The sequence below is a fragment of the Phalacrocorax carbo genome, chromosome 4 (genome assembly GCF_963921805.1).
Source record: "Phalacrocorax carbo chromosome 4, bPhaCar2.1, whole genome shotgun sequence".
Classification (NCBI taxonomy): domain Eukaryota; kingdom Metazoa; phylum Chordata; class Aves; order Suliformes; family Phalacrocoracidae; genus Phalacrocorax; species Phalacrocorax carbo.
In genome coordinates this window covers 72,606,010-72,626,363 of record NC_087516.1, presented here as the reverse complement: position 1 = coordinate 72,626,363, position 20,354 = coordinate 72,606,010, and the positions used below count along the sequence as shown (strand labels likewise).

General features: G+C 39.1%; 1 long non-coding RNA gene across 1 annotated transcript in view; it reads left to right on the top strand.

Moving 5' to 3' along the window:
• The window catches only part of LOC135313171 (uncharacterized), a 359,101-nt gene extending 339,118 nt beyond the window's left edge, over positions 1-19,983 (top strand). The window contains exon 8 of the long non-coding RNA XR_010372793.1: positions 18,603-19,983. This is a non-coding gene — a long non-coding RNA (uncharacterized LOC135313171). The remainder of the gene's footprint in view (positions 1-18,602) is intronic.
• The last annotated feature ends 371 nt before the right edge of the window (positions 19,984-20,354 follow it).

Here is a 20,354-nt window from a genome sequence, read left to right as displayed (position 1 = left end):
CTGTAGCACCATGTATTAAAGTAATTGTACCATTAGCAACATCTTTTACTTAAGTAAAATGTGTATTCCTTCTCTTGCAGGTTATACAGAAAGTGAATAATCCTTGCAGAGATACGAGTCACAGAGTTTCCTCTCCAATTCGATTAAGCAGGACTTAGTAGAAGTGTTCCCTTTGATGAGAACAAATAGAGCTCTGCACTTTTTTTAGCCATGTCTCCTTTCTGAGGCTGGTTGATCCATATCACTTGTGGGTATATGACAAAGATAGCGAGGAGTTAATGGCTCTGTGTAACAAGGTGCTCTGTGCCAGAACTGTGCAGCTGTTATGAATTGGCTTAAACATTAGCAGTATAAAGTAATTTAAGATTAAATTTTACAGCTCATATTTTTACAGTGAGCATTACCCACTATTACAAGATATCTCCATCTCATATTTCACACCATTTAGGATGAACTCTCATTTTCACTGAAATCCCCTCTTCTTGGCCCAAAGAGATGTCATATGTGAGAAGCTAAAAGCAAGGATAAATACATTTAGAAACTTGAACTAGAACTGTCTTCAGCTGAATATATTTTTAATCATCTTATTTGGCAACTGTTAAATTATCCAAATCGTATCCTGTTTCTAACATTCTGCTATTGCAACATGAAACAGCTCTTTCACAAACATCTCAATGTTTCTTCATTCTTTTGGCATATCAGAAAAAAGGTATCTTAAAAATATATCTTAATACCACAGTGTTATAATCTGTGACTTTTATGTCCTTTTGAGGTAGTATGGTAGTAAAGTAGCAAACGATAAAGCTGATCAATGGGAACTCAACAAAAAGTATATATGACCATAAATCAACTTGCGCTGAGGTTATTTTGCTGCTTTTCTGATTTGTGTTCTCTGAAGCACCCAAGCCAAAATGTCATGTCAGTCAAAAATATAATTTTATATAATCCCAGTTTTTAATATATTAGAATAGTTGGAAAACTGCAGAATCTTATGTTTTAATGAACATTTCTTTTAGCAGGTAGCTGGGCACAGGAAAGACTCTGTCTTCTCTAGCCATGTTTTTCAACTCCCACATTTCCTTTTCAGTTCCATAATTTCTGGTTATGGATCTAACTGAAAAAATGGAGTGGAGAACTGATCCAGGTTAAATCGTGCTCAAAAAAGGGCTTTCTTCATGGACCTTCATGGGCTTGCTCAGACCTACAGATGGTTGAGTTAGTGTGGCAGTGGGGGAGTTAGAAAGACCGGTAAGGAGGTGAGGCATGAAGAAGGGCTGTTTAAGCCAGAACTGCTGCTGCTTTATTCTTTTGTGGTTTTTTTTTAACCGCACCCTAAAATATATGTAAGATGTTGCCAGAACAGTAACAAAATAATGCATTTAATTCGGGAGGATTTTTTTCCTGGAGAGGAAATGCAGTGTGAGGAAGTAAGAAAAAGTGAGAAGTTAAAACTTCTCAGAAGATTTTAAAAGCGCGGGTTTACTTTTGCTTAGGAGAGAAGTTCTGGCACTGATGTTTGTCTCCAGAGTGTTCCGATTTTAACATACTTCTGCAGTCTTCAAACTGATGTTCAGCAATTGGAAAATACGTTCTGCTTTGACTGAAAATTGGTAGTGAACGTTGCTGTTGGGTTGGATTTACTATCTTTCTACACCTGTTTTTTAGGCAGTAAAAACAAAAGCCAGACTGGCAGGCCCTTAGCGTATTTGAACAGAGGGATGAATGGAGAGAAATACCTTAAGGGGCAAATATTGAAAAACAAAAGCCTGCTTGGAAGAGAAAAAACTAGCAGAAAAACGGTTTACAAAGCAGTGGCATAATCTGTTAATAGCTGTGCAAAGTTTAAAGTGATACAGGGTCAATATGCTATGAAGGTAAATTAGTACTAGGTACACGAAGCAATTATACAAATAATCATGCTATAGAAACCGCTGACATTTCAAACAGTGAGAGGAAAGCATTTGCACACTGAAACTTTTCAGTGTCACCTTTGTGAGGACTACTCTGAAACTTTTCTTCTAAATAGCCACTTTAGGTGGTCTTTTTGCATGTGGCAGCTTTTTAATTTACTTTTTTTTCTCCCATTGGAACAGTATCCCGGAGCGTCCGGACTGTTGCCCATGAGGAGGACTTCCATACTCTTACCTCTTGCTCACGTAGAATCTCTCTGTCAGTTGGGTGGTTTTATGGCCTCTCAGAAACTATTCTTTCCCTCTGATATTTGACAACAGTATTGCCTAACCATATGCTCCTAAAATTGTGCTTTCAGTCCCCTCCTTTTCCTTAATGCATAAAAGAAATGGGCTCTTAGGGGCTTCACTGTAAATAGGGGTCTTAAAATGCTCTAGAAGCAATAAAAGAGGTGACGGTATTTTTTGTGGGTTGATACTAAGATGAGTAAACTATTCTTTTTTCAGATGCTACCAAATGTGTTGGTTTTATTTTAATAGAGTGCTGTGGGCTTTATTTTTTTTTATATGCTTTTACTAGGTCGTGGAGCCTAAGTTGTTTCCTTTAAAGCATGAATGGAAAATACCTGCTATTTATTTATTTTGATATATTTATTGCAATTATATTTGCAAGTCATTTTATGTCACAGATTTTTATTTGCTTCTGAAGGAAGCGAAAGACAAAATGAAGAGTTTTTGAGACACTGAGGCATTTTCTCTGGAGAAACAGGAAACACTTTCCAGGTTACTCAGAAGGCAGCTGTGACAGAGAATATCAACACTTGCTTTTGTTGCATCTTTATGGAACGTGGAGCAGCGGAGGGACAAAACAAGCTTACAGTACTTTTACAACAGTGATCTCAGAGGGGACATTTACAGCCAAGCAAACTGTGCGTGCCACCTGAGAGAACAGCACATCTTGTGCTCTTATTATAGATAAGAAGCTGGCTATAAGGTTTTTAAATAAGCTGTCAAGTTAATGTTAATTATTTCTTGTCATGATGTTTAGACGGGAGTGAAACTGGGGCAAATTGTATCTTTAAGAACCTTTAGCCTGGACCGGTTGTAGATATTGTGGTATGCAAAGCTTGTGACTTGAGATAAAGAAGCAGATTTCTGCCAGGCGTTTTGGCTCTGAAAGGTCCCTAAACAATGTGCTTAGAGAGAAACACCATCAAGGTAAACTCCCTTTGAGGGAACATCGTTTGGTTCAAACATCAGTGAATCCATTTGGAACTGACTAGTGGATTGGTCTGAGGGTGGAGTTAGCTACTGTTCTCCATCCAGCGTGTTTATGGTAGGTTGTCTATCTCCCTTAAGAAGCAAAGAATTTTAAATCAGATTGTATGAAATCCAGGCTCAAGTCGTCTTCTAAGGTGTGTGTATACTCTTGTGATTTGCTTTATGATTTCTGTATGCTCATGTGCAGGGGAAGAGTCTAGAGAAATACTTCAGGTGCATTTTTCAAAACAGCCAAAAGATTTCCTATCCTCTGACTGCCTCTACCAAAAGGAAGCGGACCTCTCCCAGTTTGCAGCTAGTTGTTCTGGGGATTACATCAGTTCCATGCTGCGATAATGAGGGATCTGCATTTCTACAAATCCTAGGATGGATGATGGTTTCTCACTGTATCCTCAGAGAGAAAAATCACTGACAAATAATAATTTTGTACACATACACTCCCCACACCACCCCACCTAACTGGTAGAAGAGCTTTTAGCAAGGCCACCATGCAAGATGAAGGAGGGTTTGGGGAATATGTTCTCTCTTAACTTGCAGTAAGGAGTGGACTGATCACTGTGTTTATCTGGAAGGGACCTGTAGGTGATATGTGTGTCAGTAAAACATATGTAAACAGTAATCATTGTTATCACTTAGTTAAGCCCTAAACTCAGGGTTTCAGGGATGGATGTGGGTATACTGGCTCTCAAAGCTACTCTTCAGAAGGAAGATCAGTGGATCACCTACAGAGCAGGAGTTCTTATAAAGATGACTTATAAAGATGACTTCAAATCTTCGTCACAATTTTGTCTTTGGCTCACATTACAGGTGCATTACCTTCCTAGCATGCTTTAGGTAATCATATATTACAGCTGCTTTATGTTACACTGTACTTTCAATGAGTGAAACACTGGTAATGCTGCTTATCCTCATTTCTTCTGTGGCCTGCTTCTTACACCAGAATTGCCTGGTTCATCTAACCTAGTAACCAAACAACATAAAGGTGTATAAATCTGTATTTATATCACTCACATCAGTATAGCTACATAACAGCAGATACATTCACTGTGTGATGAGTTTCATTCCACTTTTCCTCCTGTTACTTGACAGGACCAGAGGGCATGAAAGAAATACAGTGTATTTTAAAGTAGAAAGGTTTACATATATCTTAATACTTTAAATACAGTGTGCAAATGAAGTTATTTCCTCTAAAAGACGTTTTACGCTTACTAACAGCAGCTCGTTCCCTTCATGTCCACTCTCCAGTCTATGAAATCATAACATGGTAAAAAATCCTGCTACCGAGGGCTTTTTTAAAAACACAGTCTTAATACCCATAAAAGGTTGTCCAGAGAACTGATAATCATGTTTGGATTTAAACACGACGACTCCTGGTATCTGAGTGCTGATAAAGCTTTTTGGCATCTCTGTGATCAAAATGTCTGGGGTGATCTTTGAAATACAGCAGCCAATAGAGCTGTGGCTGTAGACCACTAAGCATAGAAAAATGAAGCTATAAACAGAGCCGTTACTAATTTTTACAGTTTTCCTAATATGGATAATTGCACAGAGTATTACTTCAGCTGCCAAGATGATATAACCACAGAGAGCCGCAATTTCAAAGGATACGTTTTGAGAGCTCAGTATGGTGCACATTCCTTCTTACGGTGTATCTGTTCTTGTTTTCACTATGTAAATAGCTTTTAATGGCTCTTCTTTCCTTCTGCCCTTCAAACAGCGGCCTTTGTAATTGGAAAGCTAGTACTAAGAGTAAGCCTTTTTTGGTGGAGCTAAAATAATCCACCTCAAACTAGGACATCTGCAAACCTCACCTTGTGACTGAAATTAATCTTAAATATTCTGTGATTTTTGATTCCTCAGATTCTCAGAGAGTGCGTTCTTTTGTTTTGTTTTACTGCCGATAGCCCAGATGCTCAAGCATGTATATGCAAATGGAAGCTGAGATAGGGAGAAGAAGCCTCATTCTTCTTGCCTTCCCAGGACAGTGAGCAGCCATGGCTGCATTTGTTGCACTTCCTTCCCTGTACAGGCTACTTCGGCCTGATAATGAGGTGCTTGGGAAGAAGAAACATGGAACAATATGAGCACTTTTCCACAAATCAGCCTCCCAGCTACATTGGCTACAAGGTCTGTGATGCACGGTTTTCCAGTTCTGCACCTGTAAACTGCTGCTGCCCTTTGCAGAGGAAGTTTTAATTTACACAACCTAGAGTCATAATGCATTTAATCTGGTTTATTTATTCTTATAAAGTGAGTCTTTGTAGATGAAAAGAGACGTCTTCAAGTCTGCTACTTTTAGGAAGGTACAAAGCATGAGGATGAGTTATGGTGCTTTATTCAGTTGCATTCTGCTTTGTTCTGAATCTTTTCCTTCCTCCCTCAAGGATCTGCCTTGCATTCAGTATGTAGTTTACTGTGCTGTAAAGTACAGTAAAGTACATACTAAAGTATGTAGTTTACTTTACCTCTTCTCTACCTCCTGATTGCCTCTCACCTGCATTCCAGAGATCTGTACCCACCACGTCCCTCACGGAGCCCTATCACGCGCCTTGTGAAAACATTTGAACTTTAGTTTTATCATCTCAAAGAGGTCATTCCAACAGTTCTATCATTTGATAATCTTGGATGAAACCAACATAGCTACTATCAGAGCAACTCTTAAAGGTTAAACCATACATTTAAAAGGTCCCATGTTGTGTGTATGCCCATGTAATAGTTTAGGCAGGCCTAGAGAAAACAGGATTTTTGGAACTCAGATTGAAAGTGCCATCATTATGGGCTGACCATCCCCTCTTGTAGCTAAGGACAAAAGAAGATTTGTGTGTGTTTATGGCATCAGATGGGTAGTGCATCATATTAACACAGGCCAATAAATCATGTTTGTCTCCAGACACATTTCTGTGTATCAGCACCTGAACAGAATCGCTATATAATCTTTAAAACCCTCCCCCCCCCCCACATCCTTCCTCGGCTGATGCCTGACTGTGGCAATTTTAACTGAAACAGGCAACCGCAGCATGGGGGGAGACCTTTGTCATCGTTGTTTTGCCATGGAATTACTACTGGGAACAGGGAAGGACAAGCCACCGCTCTCTGGCCCCGATCCTGAACCTCACCTTTTCTCAGGAGCTGCGGATCCCTCCGGGGGGATGTCTGGGGGGGCTGAACACTGCTGCCGACATGACTAATTGCTCCCTTCTGGCAGGGAGGGACGAGGGATGGATCAGCACAGGCAGGGTTTTCTCTGGGCATGGCTCCAGCATCCGCAATCATGCACTTAGGCAAAGATCTTTTGCTGGAGATCTTTAGTTAGGTTTATTATTTCTGCTGAATTCCAGTCAGCGAGTGGAAATTCCCACTAGGAGGTGGGAGGAAAATAAGTGGAAAGACATCGAAAACAGAAAGGATAAAGGACAGAATAAATTGAGCGACAACTAGCATATTTAGAACTAAAAATGAGAAAGTAATCATCCACTCCTGGAACTTAACAGGATTTATTTTAAACTCCAACTGCCTATGCATAGAAGGCAGGCAGAAAGCACAATAGCATTTGCCTAAGTACCAATTAGTAAGCATTGGAAAGTGCAGGCCCAGCGAGGTGAAAAATCGTGTATAATTTTTAGGTGTGTGACACAGGCATTTCTCTTTTGGAAACAAATCTGTTCTGCAGAGAACAAGGAAAAATCTTCAAGATTTAACAGGAAGCTGGAGGCCCACGGTAATGCCAGCAGACTCGTTTGCATTAAGAGACACTATTCCTCAGTAATGTTTTATTCCAAATTTCCTGGCAGGAGGAAAAGCATGTATTAACTGATTTCAAGGTCTAGTACTTTTTTCTGAAACACTTCCCTCACAAACTGAAAATACCTCAACATTTAGAAAGGCTAGCTCTCCCCACTATGAAGAGTTCCCAAATCCTAGAATATCCTTCCTGGTGATCATTTATCAGGAGGGATACACGCTGTGAGACCTGAGGAAGTTGTAGCCTGCTTTTCCACATTTACATTTTCAAGTGGAGGCTAGTTGTGTTTTTACCTTGCTTATAAAAATGCAAAAGAGTATGTTCACTCAGAAAGTATACAGTCATGTACCAGGGGTCTTGCTTTTTTGTAGGCTATTTTTGTTGTTCTTTAGGCTAAGAACTGCAGGGTCACAAGCCTTGCTTGTCTGAAGTACATGGATAAAACCCCTGTCACACACCATACTTAAGAAATTGAGCTTGTGTGGCAGAGATTAAAAATGTAAGAAAGAAAAAGCTTCTAGTTTATCAGTTGAACTCTTTCTCTCCATGGGTATCTAATTGATTGTGTGGAAACTGCCCATACGCAGCACTGGACTCTGCTGGAAGCTGCTGTTCCTCCCTCCAAACTGGCTCGGCTCGGCTCAGCTCGGCGGGTGCTCACGCATCCTTCCAATGTCCTGACAACTGGCTTAACACTTAGGGGATGAACTGTCTTCCCTATACACTTCTTCAATTCAAATAATAACATGTAGTAAATTACGTGTCAACGCGTTTGTGGGGACATTTTTAAAGAGGGTAAAATGGTGATTAGGCCAGGCAAAGAGTAGCACAAAGCTCAGTAGCTTAATTCCACAGCAAAGAGCAGCAGGGACTGCATCGCTGTCTGCAGTGTCTGCCCAGAATCACAAACAGAAGATTCAATAAACGCTGGTACAATACCAGGTGCTTTAAAATGTACTGCTTTACACGGATATAATGCTGTTTCATCATATAAGTATATAGTATTTTTTTCCTGTTAAACTTTATTAAAGGCCGTAAGAATTATTACAGGGCATAAATGAAATACATGCTCACATCTGAGTATCTTAAAATATATATCTGTATGATTCGTATCTAGAAACGCCTGGGAACATTGAGCAAGGGTGTACCAGTAAAGACAAAATTCTACCCTAAACTCCTGTTTGATGATTGACTAGGAAAAGAAATTCACAGAAATGTTACGGATAAATAGCATGCTATATTTATGTAATTTAAAATGCTGGTCAAGGACAAGAACAATGATCGGACAATAAATGGTTTATAGAAAGGGAGATAGATTTAAAGTGAGAAAAAGATGAAGATTAGGAGATTAGTATTAGTGTTGCTAGGATGAAGTATATTCAATTGTCTCTTTAATCTGTCATCCAGTGGAAACATCCTTTTTAATGAAATGAATAGTGTTTGGAAGGAACTTCAAGTGAGCATCTTTTGATTCTTCAGCATTAAAACAGACAAAGGAGAAGGCTATCTGCAATTTAGTATTTCCATGGTGGTAGAGGGAGAGGGCCAGGTTCTGAGACTATATTTTTTTTTCAGGACTAGCTATATTTAAAGGTATTAAATACTCCACTGTTCTTGTTATGGAAATTAAAAATCAAAGTGAAATCACATTCCTCTTTTGAGAGAATAGGTTAGAAAAGCAAAAATTACAGTTAGTGGTTGCCCTCATTTTAAGCTTGAAGCAGACTGTGATAGAAACTACATTGTGAAATAAATTATTCCTTTTTAATTACTTGCAATAGAAGTTATACCTTTATAAAATCAAAGTAACTGATAGATAAGAGGAATGTTGACGTATTTAATGGCTAAACTGATTTACACCTTCAATTCATTGAACATGGAAGAGGATTTGATCATCTGTTACTAGAGTGAAGGAGTCTGAGAAGCTCCAGCGTGCTGACAGATTGCATTCAGCAACATTCTTCTTCTCCAGGGAAAACATTCGTTCTTATTTTGAAAGACTCAGGCACTGCTCAGATACGAGTATCTATAAAATGCTCATTAGGGACAATAAAAATCATTCTCAATGACTGCAGTGTTATTAGGTGCCAGGAGAACTTTGATTAATTTTCATTCTTGTTTGGGAATTTGCCTTGTGAAGAGACCCTGTAGTCAGGGCTCACTTGTCTTTTGGGTTTATGCTCTCATTTTGAGCAAAGGAGAGGATTTTAACACTGAGCTATCTGTGACGTGCGTTTGGTCAAGCTCCTTCTCTGCACCGAAGCACTAAGACCATGAAAACAAACATACCATCCTGGGTGGGCCCAGGGAGCCATCTAACCCCATACCTAGGCTCTAACAGCATCCAGGAGCTGAGTTGCAGAAGGGGGTGAAAATAGGATGAATGCACAGGGACAATTCTTTGGTACGGTTTTCAGCCCCCAGCAAGCCCCTTTATAAAAGTGCCGAACAGTTATAGAGACACCATTATTTGGTGCTGAAAGAGGCCAGAAATAAATGGCATCTGTCAGGGTATGCTTTTCCCCACCAGATGAGTGTCTCTCATTTGTGAGACACCTATGCATATTATTGTGAAAAAGCACGTAACAGTCCACAGAAAGTGGGAGAGGGAGAGTCTGCGAAAGAGTGTTGATATATGGGGAACCTGTTAGCTTTTTGGACAATCACCTAAAATAAAAGCGAGTGAGAAGCAATACTGTCTTAATTATACACTGCCTTACAGGGCAGGTTTTTCTGCAGAATCACTATAACTTCTTCATTCATCTCTACTCACACTCACATTCATTGCTAAATCATCTAAGGTCATATTATATGTCTTTTATTGTGTTAAGTATTCAGCCTACACTTCTACTGCATGAAGCGAAAACACTTCACACTTTCAGTGTAAAAAAAAATTAGCTTAAAGGTTTGGGTTTGAGGCTTCTTTGAGTAACTTTTTTAGAAAAAAAGTAAGAGCACATAGAAAATTTTAAGAAAACAGATACTACTTTGCCCACTCCCTCTCATTCCCCAATCCCTATCTTACTGGGCTTGTTTAGATCTACCATCAGTGAATGCAGACCTATAGAAATAACAATATGGTAACAAAATTTATGAATCATTTCTGCACAAAGTAGTTAAATAAGACAATGGTAGTCAAACATAGTATCAATTAATAAAATACAAACAGTGCTTATTTAATTAGATTAAAATATTAGCTAAAATCTTTATTAATTATTTAATGTATTGACTTATAAGTAAAGAAGAATATTTATGTTTTGGCAGAATGTATATTTAATTTCAATCTCTTTGGCACATAAAATAGTTACAGTGTCCAGAGAAGAGGCAATATGTTCTGAAACCAGTGAGTGTTAAGGACCAGAGTTATAAAGGCTTTGGCTACTTTTATTTAGATGGGAGTAGATGGAGTTTAAGCACATGCATCCAAAATTATGAGGAAGGGAAGGAAGAAGGGAGAAAGGGAGTCCTCCATTAGAAAGGAAGATTTGTCAAGGATGTAGCCAGAGAACTACCGTATATTTGATACACATCTCATCTGAACCTAGTAACACTGGTCTTCTAAGTATATGAGGGTTTCCTATTAAGTAAATGACCAAGTTAATAGCGGTCAGGCTAGCAATTTGAGCTGTATCTTTAGGCCTTTTTTACTGAAAGGTTAAAATAACATTTTAACATCCATTTCTAGACACAGAGATCTCTTCTGGAAATTTTTCAAAACTGAGAATCGGCACATAAATGTAATCAAATTTATTATCAAATACCTGGTATTTTCTTTACTTGCTCATTCTACTTAAAAAGCAGAATCTGGCCATACCATGGTATTTTGATTACAGGAAATCACGAGTGGCTACAGTGGAACAAGTTTGCCATAGTCTTTCTGTTAGAACTCTCTCATATATTTTGCTTTATGTATACATATATGCAAATATATTTGCAGATATAAAATGCATAACATACAATTGTTTTGTATATGTAATTCTAAATATTTAGATCTAAATCTTGAAAGCTTCTTTTGCAATAGGCTTATATTTAAAATTTGACGTCGTGCCCAAGGACTTGAGATAGGGAAGACAAATGTCATCAAGACCCTCTGAGAGTTTATATCTAATGTGTCTTATAGGATGTGAGGCTTTAAGCTGTTTCATTTCTTTTCCTAAGGTTAAAAGTGACATTGTAGGATTTAGCTTGCCTCAGGGGTGAACAAAATGTATAGTAGCCTTCTTGCCATTACTAATGACTGACGGTTGACTGAACAAGACCCATTCAGTCAGCCCCTTCATGAAGTTATGATAGTGGGTTGCAGAAGTTTGAGATTTCTTCACTAAAAGACCAATAAAACCCCTTGCCTGTTTGAGATGATCCACTTTGGGGGTTATGGTTTTCTCATATTTCCAGCCTGTTATTCTGAAATGACTGTATTTGGCAAGTTCTTAGATATTTTTTCAGATTCAAATTAGCGAGTGCCAAAGATGTCTGGAGTTCTCTGTCAGTTCCTGCTGCCTATGGTGTAATGACCTTTCTAATACCAGGGAACCAGTGGCAGATGTCTAATGTGGGTTTTTTGGCACAAAAAAAAAAAAAAATTCTTTCCAAATGTTCGTTTCAGAGACCTTATTCAGACAAAGTAGTTATTTCTGAATTTCCTAAAATTTAGGATCATAAGGAACCACTAGCTCTCTTAAGCCATCCTTCTGCAAGGCTCATACCCTCTCAAGGTTTTTATCAGGCTTTAATAAGAAGGACTTTATATCCTGAAGATCATGACAGAAAATAATGTTGACCAAGAAGTTCATTCGGTAATGATGTCGCTGAAGACAGCCTCAGGTATTCATAGCTATGTTGGTAATGATATCAGTTGATTTGTATAATCTATTCTATTAATTTCGCATTCATTATTATTAATTACATATGGGCAAACCTCTTCTGTAAACCACTCTGTAAACACCAAATCAAATGCCTTGGAAAAATCCAGTATACTTTACCATTTTACTGCTCAGATCCATAATCCCACCAAAGAAGAAAGAATTACACTATCTACCTTCTTTGAAGCCAAGCTCATGGGCAGTACTTACACCTGTAATCTCTAATCCATAATGATTTTTACCTGTGAACAAAGGTTAGACTGACCTGTCTGTTGTTCTTAGTAATTTTTTCAATTCTTTTAAAATATTCAAAGATTGGTAACTCTCTAAACCTCTGGAATGTCCCCAGTTTTCTGAGGACTTTTAGATATTAACACAAGGGAGTCAAATAGATCTCTTACCGTTTTCTTCCTGGCGTTTGTCTGTTACTTTCTCTGGAACCATTGGTTAAAAATATTTACTTCTTTATGATAGTGACTCATATCCACTCTTACAGCAGATGGCAACATTTGTTTTATGCTGAATATATGCCATTCATGCAATGTCATTCACTTTCCATATCTGTGGATCCAGGTTTTCCAGCCTTAGAGCTTTAGAAGTAGTTCTGGCCTCTTAGTCACATAAAATAAAACATTTGTGCGTGAAGGATTTTTTTCTTAAAACAATCTTTACTGAATGCCTTATTAACTTTTTTCTCTTGTAGTCCTGAAAATGTTCTTCTTGCATTAGTCTAGGAATACTGAAAAATAGCTATGTTGGAGTAGTGCATGGGAGAAGTAGTGTTCTACCAAATGCCATATGCATTTCTTAATCTGTTAATAAAGAATTTAATAGTTTCCTAACTAGTGACAGCCTCCCTTCTGATTGTTGTGGTCATTTAATGTGACCACTTGTATTGGTCATTTAATAGCAAATAGTTGAAAATATGGTCTTCTGGTGTTCCTCTAGTTACCGAGGGAGAGTCATTAGGCTTATCTTATTTAAATGCTTGCAACAATACAAAGATCTAAACCTCCTTCTACCCTGAACATCTAAAGAGGGATGGCAATAAGCCAAGGAAGAAATATAGAGGAGAAATAGATTTCTTTTAGCCAAAAGTAATGGTAATTCACCTTCCTTTTCTCAGATACACCTCAGAATAATGGGTTAAGTCTCATCAGATAAGCTTCTAGAAGAGGTTCTTGTGAAATCTGCCAGTGATTTTGATGCTTGAACAGAAGATGAATTTTTGTCAATTTGTTGTTTTGAAAATCTAGTTCGGAGCCTTTACAAAGGCTGATCCCTGTTCTTAATTTAGGTTTAAATGTGAAACATTATTCAAAAGCCTCCCAGGAGCTTGTTGAGTGCAAAACAACCAGGAAGGGAGATAAACCATGCTTTCTGCTGAGTTTTGAACACCCATGGTCAAGAGTGCTTAGCAGGTAGCTTGTCTTCAAAGAGATGCACCAGACTTCATTTCCAGCGTAGCTGTTGTGTTCACAAGGTAGCTTGGCTGCCTTCAAGGTTTTCTTTCACCTAACACACTAAATTGGGTATTTTAAAGTGAAACTAAAACCTTCCTTGTACTTGGCTTTTTTGAAATGCTGCTGGGCAAGATGGTAGGGTGAAAAATCTGTCAAAGGACAGCTAGGAAAATACTTTAGACTTAGGGATGATTTTGATAAATATAGACACACGGTCATAAAACAAAAAATAACAACAGAAAACCATGGACAATCATTAATGTGCTCATTTAAGTTTTACTGTAACTTATTTAGGGAACCGGAGTAACGAGAGGCACAGCATAATGTATGATTTGCAGTAGCAAACTACTTTGGGATTGTTTTATGCTCTTGTAAAAGTAAATGTCTGTAAATGGCAATCTAGGATGACAGACAGACAGAAGTGGGCCGTAACTGACTGTACACATCTTATTTCTTAGAAATCGATGGTGTTAAATTAATCTCAGTTCATAACAGGGGACAGGAACATAAGTAGGCATAATAGAATTCCTAAAGGCAAAAATCAGACTTGATAATACCCTAATGAATACAAAGCCGTATACCTGTTTGGGGCGTGTCTGCATATTTCTGGTCATTCACGTGTAGCAAAGAAGAAGGTTCAGTTTTTGCCAAACACACAGTAAACTTTATTAAAACCACTTTGAAGCAATTTACTCTGTATGAGTGCTAATATTTCCTATTTTCTAGAAGGCCCAAAGCCATATATGGCAAAAGCTGAACAGTATTTTATACTATTTTCATGCAACCTGAAAAATGTGGCAGTTGTCTTACAGTTACATTCAGACATCCACACCCACTTACACATATGTAAGTAAAGCAACTCCATTTTTTTCATACAATCATGTCAGATGTAGCTTGGCATTAAGCAAAAGAGCAGGTCAGTCTCATTTTTGACATTCATTTTAATTTGTCTCTCTGAGTTATGCCAAACATAATCTTTTTCACCATCTGTATATAGTCTTTCGTATGTACTCATGATATTATTTGTCACCATAAATAGCAGTTGTGATCGTACTTAGTAACCCACAGTATAATTGGCTTTGACTATGATTGTTTTCATAATTAGTCTCAGTGCTTATGTTACAAGTATTATTTCAATTTTAAGTAAAGTTTATCATACGCATTTCGTTGCTAAACCAATCGACTTCCTTGTGGGTGGGCAGCTTTACTGGGTCTCTAATATTGCTTATATGGTGAGCCTCAAAATAACTGATGTCCCAAGAAAAATAGGTTTGTCCCTAAATGTAGAGTAGATGGGTTCACTAATTGCCTGTCTCACACCCTTTCTATTTCATATGGAACATGCAGTCCCCCTCAGCAAGGGGAAAAGTACCCGTAAAACCCTACAGATTTTGCACACTTGAAGAAATACAGTGGCAAATAGGAGGCAGAAAAGGGAGAGCCTCACTGTGTATCAAAATTTAAGGATCGCATGCATCTTAAATAAATGCTAGTTACCCTGAAACTTTCCAAAGAATTATTAGGTGCTTTTCCGTATTTTTTTCCTTCAAGATTTGTTAAGGGAACAACCCTAACGCTGTGTGAATGCTACAGAGATACAGCTGCCCCTGCTCTCCTTTTCCAGCCCCCAAAGCTGGAAGATTTAGGGAAGTCTCCCAGAGTAACTGCAGCTCCTTTCAATTCTTTATTTAAGGTGTTGCATTATTCAGAGAAGGAGTCTGGATTTTCCACAGTGGTGGAGATCTGATAAGCTTTTTTTACTTTTTAAGACGACGTCTTTACAGACAGAACCACTTGCTCTTCTGCCTCTGTATCTGTTTCTATTTGCAGTCATTCTGGTGTGTTTTAGAGGATTCGGCAGGATTAAAAAATACTCCTTTTATTTGTTTCTGGCCCTGAGCACGCTCCTTGCCTACTGTTCAGAGCTGAGTTTTGAATGTGAGGATTTCCACAGAACAGAATAAAACAAGAAGGAGGTCTGATACATGAGGAGACATACAGGAAAACAGCTCTGAAGTCATACAAGTACTGCCAATATTAGTGTACTGTGCTCCGTTCTTCACGTTCAGGTGCAGGGGGTTGAATCAATAAATAATATGCTGGTTCTGGTTATTTTACATGTAGAAAGGTGACTGGACATGTAAAATAACCACAACCAGCAAGTTAATTATTGATTACAGCGCAGTCTTCAACTAAATGCAAAATTAAACATTTATTCTGATCAATAAATGATGTGACAGTTGTGGCTATTCCCTATGTCAAGTTCTATTTCCACGTGTCTCTGTTGAGGCTAGGTTGCCTGAGTGCAGAGCTGTGGGGAGACATGCTGGTTCCTAGGACAGGAGGACGGTTTGCCTGGCTTGCTGCCCCTGCTTGCCTTCAGCCGTGTCTCCCCCCGAGTCCCTCCCAGGGCAGTTTCCCCCCGCTGGGCTCAGGGGAGCCCAGGGGAGCCCAGGGGGGCAGGTGGGCCTGCGGCGCCCAGAGTTACACCTCCACAAGGGAGATCATACTTCCTGTGGCACAAACGGCTTTCTGAGGTGTCTCCTTGTTGCATCCTGCCTTCAGGGAAGCTAACTTCCTTTAGAGAGTGTACATGGCAGACAGGGGAGAGCTGGTTTTAAGTTGTTACTGCTGCTCTCACCTTCCCCATTTAATTCCCTCCCTCAGAAGAAAAGCTACCATTTTTGTCTCAATTTCCTTATGGCCCTCCTTGAGCGTTTCACTCGTCGTACCTTTCCATTTCATCAGGGTGGCGTTAAGAGGCATTACTTTTAGCTTGAGATAATTGAAGGAGAGGAGAGGTAAGGAAATTACACTTGTTTTCCTCAAGAAACCAAATAAACAGAGAGAACCTGCTTCACTTGTTCAGTGCCAAAATCAAGCACACTGCCCATGAATTTACAGTTGAAAATTGTGTTCACGCTGTCTACTTGAGGTATGAAATCCAAGGGAAGAAAGCTTTGCAAAAGTGGGCTTTGGATCAGGTTTTACTGTCAAAGTAAAAGCTGGTTTTGAAGTGTCTCTTTTGTACAGTGTGTGGCGTACCAGCATGGCTTCAATGGGGAAAACAGGGAGTTTTCTGATGAGGAGTCAACTGGTTTTGAATTCTGTTATGAAGATAATGTATAGGGTTGTAAATGTTTTGCACCTGCCTCCAGGAATGAAATAGATATGTTTTATGCATCTGGAGGAAAAAAAAAAAAGGGAAAGAGAAAGCAACTGTCTGATCCTTCCCCGCCATGACAGCACATCATTCTGAGAAGAGAAGTAACTGTTTGAGGTTAATTTAGATCACATCAATCTGTATTACTTGACCTTTTCAGAATAAACAGAACCAAAAAGTGACTACACAAAAAAGTCAATCTTAAAGCCAATTACACTAATAGCATCTGATGTGTAAATGGGTGTTTATTATTAAAAAAAAAAATCACTGCAATAAAGCTGAGGGGCATTTAAAGACAGGAGATGTCTAATTGTAGCATATCCAGTAATGAAATCACAGTCAGCCTAGTAGCTGATTAAGGTTAATTTGAATCACATCAATGTGGATTAACTTGGCCTTTGCAGAATGAACAACACCTATGTGCCAACATGATCAATTAGTCCCCTTAACTTCATACGTCTGCTTGGAAAGGTTAGATTTATTAGTTATCAGGATAACCACTTGGAGATTAAAATCTCAGGTTTGTGTGCTTTTTTTTTCAGCATACCCTAAGGAAGGAAAAAACAAGAAAATATGAAACTTTCTAAGTCTTGGTGCAGTTTGATGTTTTATCTAATAAGCTTGAAAAGTCATGTTTATCCTAACATTAGATAGAAGGCTGGAGACTGGACATATAATGGAATTGTGTAACTCTGTCTTCTTAGAAAGCACTGACTGTGCTTATGCTCCCTGTACCAGTGTTGCAGCTACCTGCTCCCAAATGTGTTGCTGCTGCAAATTCTTTTTACGGAGGAAAATCTCTCCAGAAACAAGGATGCCAGGTCAAACCTGCGTTTTGCCTTTACCCTTCTCCATCTTCCCCCCATCCAACACGTGGGGGTGTTAAAAAGAGGGGAGACTGTGTTCACAAATGAATGCTGGTAAAGAGCCCAGAATTAACTCGGAGCCGACCCCAGGGGCTGTCTGTCATCAGCTATGATGGCTGCTATGCTGATGTTTCCCACAAAGAAGCTGGAAGGCCAAATTGTTTCACATCTTCCTCCCTTAATTCCCCATCTGCTGAACAGACCATTGCATCTTACTACATTTTGTGAAATTCTCCAGGAAAGGACGCTGGATATTGCACGGGTGACTTTTCCAGCTCAGTAGGACTAAGGAAGGCATCCTGTTCTCCACCTTCTAAATATTGATATCCCCTTTTGACCTGCTAATAATAAATATTCAAAGAACACTGAGATCACAGTTGTATAGGCTCACTGACAGACATTTCCTACCCCATATATAGTAATTAAAGACTATATACATTCGACTGACTCCGAGAAGAGTCAGTAGTAACAGTGATGACAAGTTCAACAAATATACTTGAGACCTGAAGTTCCTGCAAGAATATTGTGTTTCTAGGTTGTGAAAGACAGCTTAGCCTAGATGCAGTACCGTCTAAATGCAGCTGTACCTCTTTTCAAGACAAAGTACTATCTGTCCAACAGCACACTGTAACACTGGTGCTCTTCAGCTCCCACATAGCCTGAAAGGACGACGGTGCGAGACCTGTGCAGCCCTGCGGGTGCACAGAGAAACTGCCACGGCCTATTTATGCAGGTCAGCGCTACTGCTTTTTTTCATAGAAGAAACAAGCTTATTATGATAAAAGGAACAGAGAAGGCAAATATTTTGTGGGCCCTGTAAAATAATACCTGATGGAAAACCTTGGAAAGCTTATCACTGATGAGCAAACCTGCTGAATGGAGGCAGTGGGGAGCTGGGGTTTGGGATAGAAATGGGGAAAATCACACACCCCAGCTTAAAGCTCAGAGAAACATGGTATGCAGAAGAACGTGATAGCTGCAGCTGCCTCATTTAGTTGGGGGCCAGCTCACATAGGGGAATATCCCTTTGAAAGGAGGACCTGTGGAGTGGTACCCTAGTCATCTGTTGTGTATTCCTTGCAGAGTAGAAGGTGTGGGGTGTTAAACTTAGCAGGAGGTGTCACTTCTTTTCCTATTCATAGTCACGTGAACCATTGTCTCTTGCATTCTCCCACCCATTTTCAATCACAGAATAATCCTCTTGTAATTAAAACCATCGCTTACATGGAAATAGAAAGGAAATGGTTTGCTTTCTTTTTTCTGATTTGTGGCGAATGATGTTTCATCTATTTTTAAATTCTGTTTATTATTGCAGTTGTATCTAGAAGACCAGCATGAAGCTGGAGTCCTCATCAGCTGGATAGATGTGCACATTTAGTCCAAGGAGATTGTTCATTACTCTGGATGTTTGCTCTTCACCCTGTCTCCCTTCCCAGCCATCTGTTCAGCTTTTCTCTGCTGGAAAATAGGCAAAGAACGGGTGCCACTTGTGCCACCGGCTCTCCTCCTACCAGCTGCAAGTGCTTTGCTGACTACCAGTTGCTTGTGGAGCAGGGTGTGGGGCCCGCCAGCAGCGAAGCGTCAGCAATGGCAGCATTTCCCGCACACAGACAGTCACTGCAACCTTTGCAGAACCCTCTGAAATACTGTTATCCAGCCAGAGCTGTCACTCCACGCTGTATCTGGAGCAATCCAAACTGGAGAGGTCACTTGTTAACTTAGCGACATTTCTAGAAAAGAAGGTATACCGCCCTGCATCAGGGAGTGGTGTACTTCCTGGGAAAGGATATAATGGAAGTCACACATAAAAATACATGGAGCTGCCTTAAAGTATGAGTTATCAGTGGCTTCTCACAGACTCTGCACATTAAGGCTGGTATATAAAATAATTTGTTTCTTGTTTTAATTTTTATGATTGATGTTAAAATGTATTGTATGTTCTTACCTGAATCTCAGTGTCACCTCTTAGAAGATGCAAACTTCAGCGCAAAGAGGGACCTGCCAGTCAACTCTCTTTAGTTTGCTTTGTAAAGAAGCCAGGCAGACCAATTCTCCTTTTGCCTGCATTCCTGTCTCAGGTATTGCAGTGACTGCCTGGAAGAAGAAACAAGTTAATTCAGCACCACATATAATTTGTTGGTGGTGTCTGACTTAAGGCAAAAATTTTGGAATAAACTGTTATTTCTTCTTCTCTGTGTAATTCAGTTTGTTACTACTGCCGTCATCTTTTCTGTGCAGTCCAACAAATGTGTGTGCTGTGTATAAGACATCTCAGATTGCTATTTGGGCACAAACATATGGAGTCAACAAATGACTTGTACATTACAGCTGTAAAACTGAAACCTGTGAAATCAGCCAAGTATTATTCACTCACGTTTGACAGTACTTGAAATATGAACCATACTAAACAAATGGCTCTTTTCAAGCCCACCAAAAAGACAAGGTGAAGGAACAAATGCCAGGCAGTAAGAAGAAAGCAAAAGATACTCAGGAGGGAACTCACATAAACAAATGCAAAACCCCCTGCACTTCAGGACAGTTGGCTGTAAATTAATTTCAAGCAGGTAATCAAAACATTTTTGTTTTTCATAAGTTTTACTATTTTTGTAGATTTATTCATATGTAATACATGTCATATATAGTCTAATGTGGTTACATGTGTTCAGATATAAAAAGTCATTCATATTTCAAGGATATATTCTTTATGTTGTGATATTTACCAAAAGAAAATAGCGTATTTTGTGATGGCTTTCACAGTAGGCTTTGATCCCTCTTCCTCTCCTCTCCTATCATTTTTTCTTCTGTGAGTAATCTAAGCTGGCTTTCAACAGGGGCCTCATATGACCTAAGGCTGATCCTGAAACATTAACAAAAGGGAGATTAGTGTGGAACAACTCCGAGACCTCTGATTCTTTCTTTATGTCTTACACTGGTTAGGCTGTATTATCAAGTGAAGCAAGCAATGGCTGATAAATAAAATACCCTGAAGTCTTCTTAACTCTTTTGCACAGCAGCTTGCTACTTAGCAAAAAACTCAACCCCAAAACAACAAAAAAAGATCCTAGAA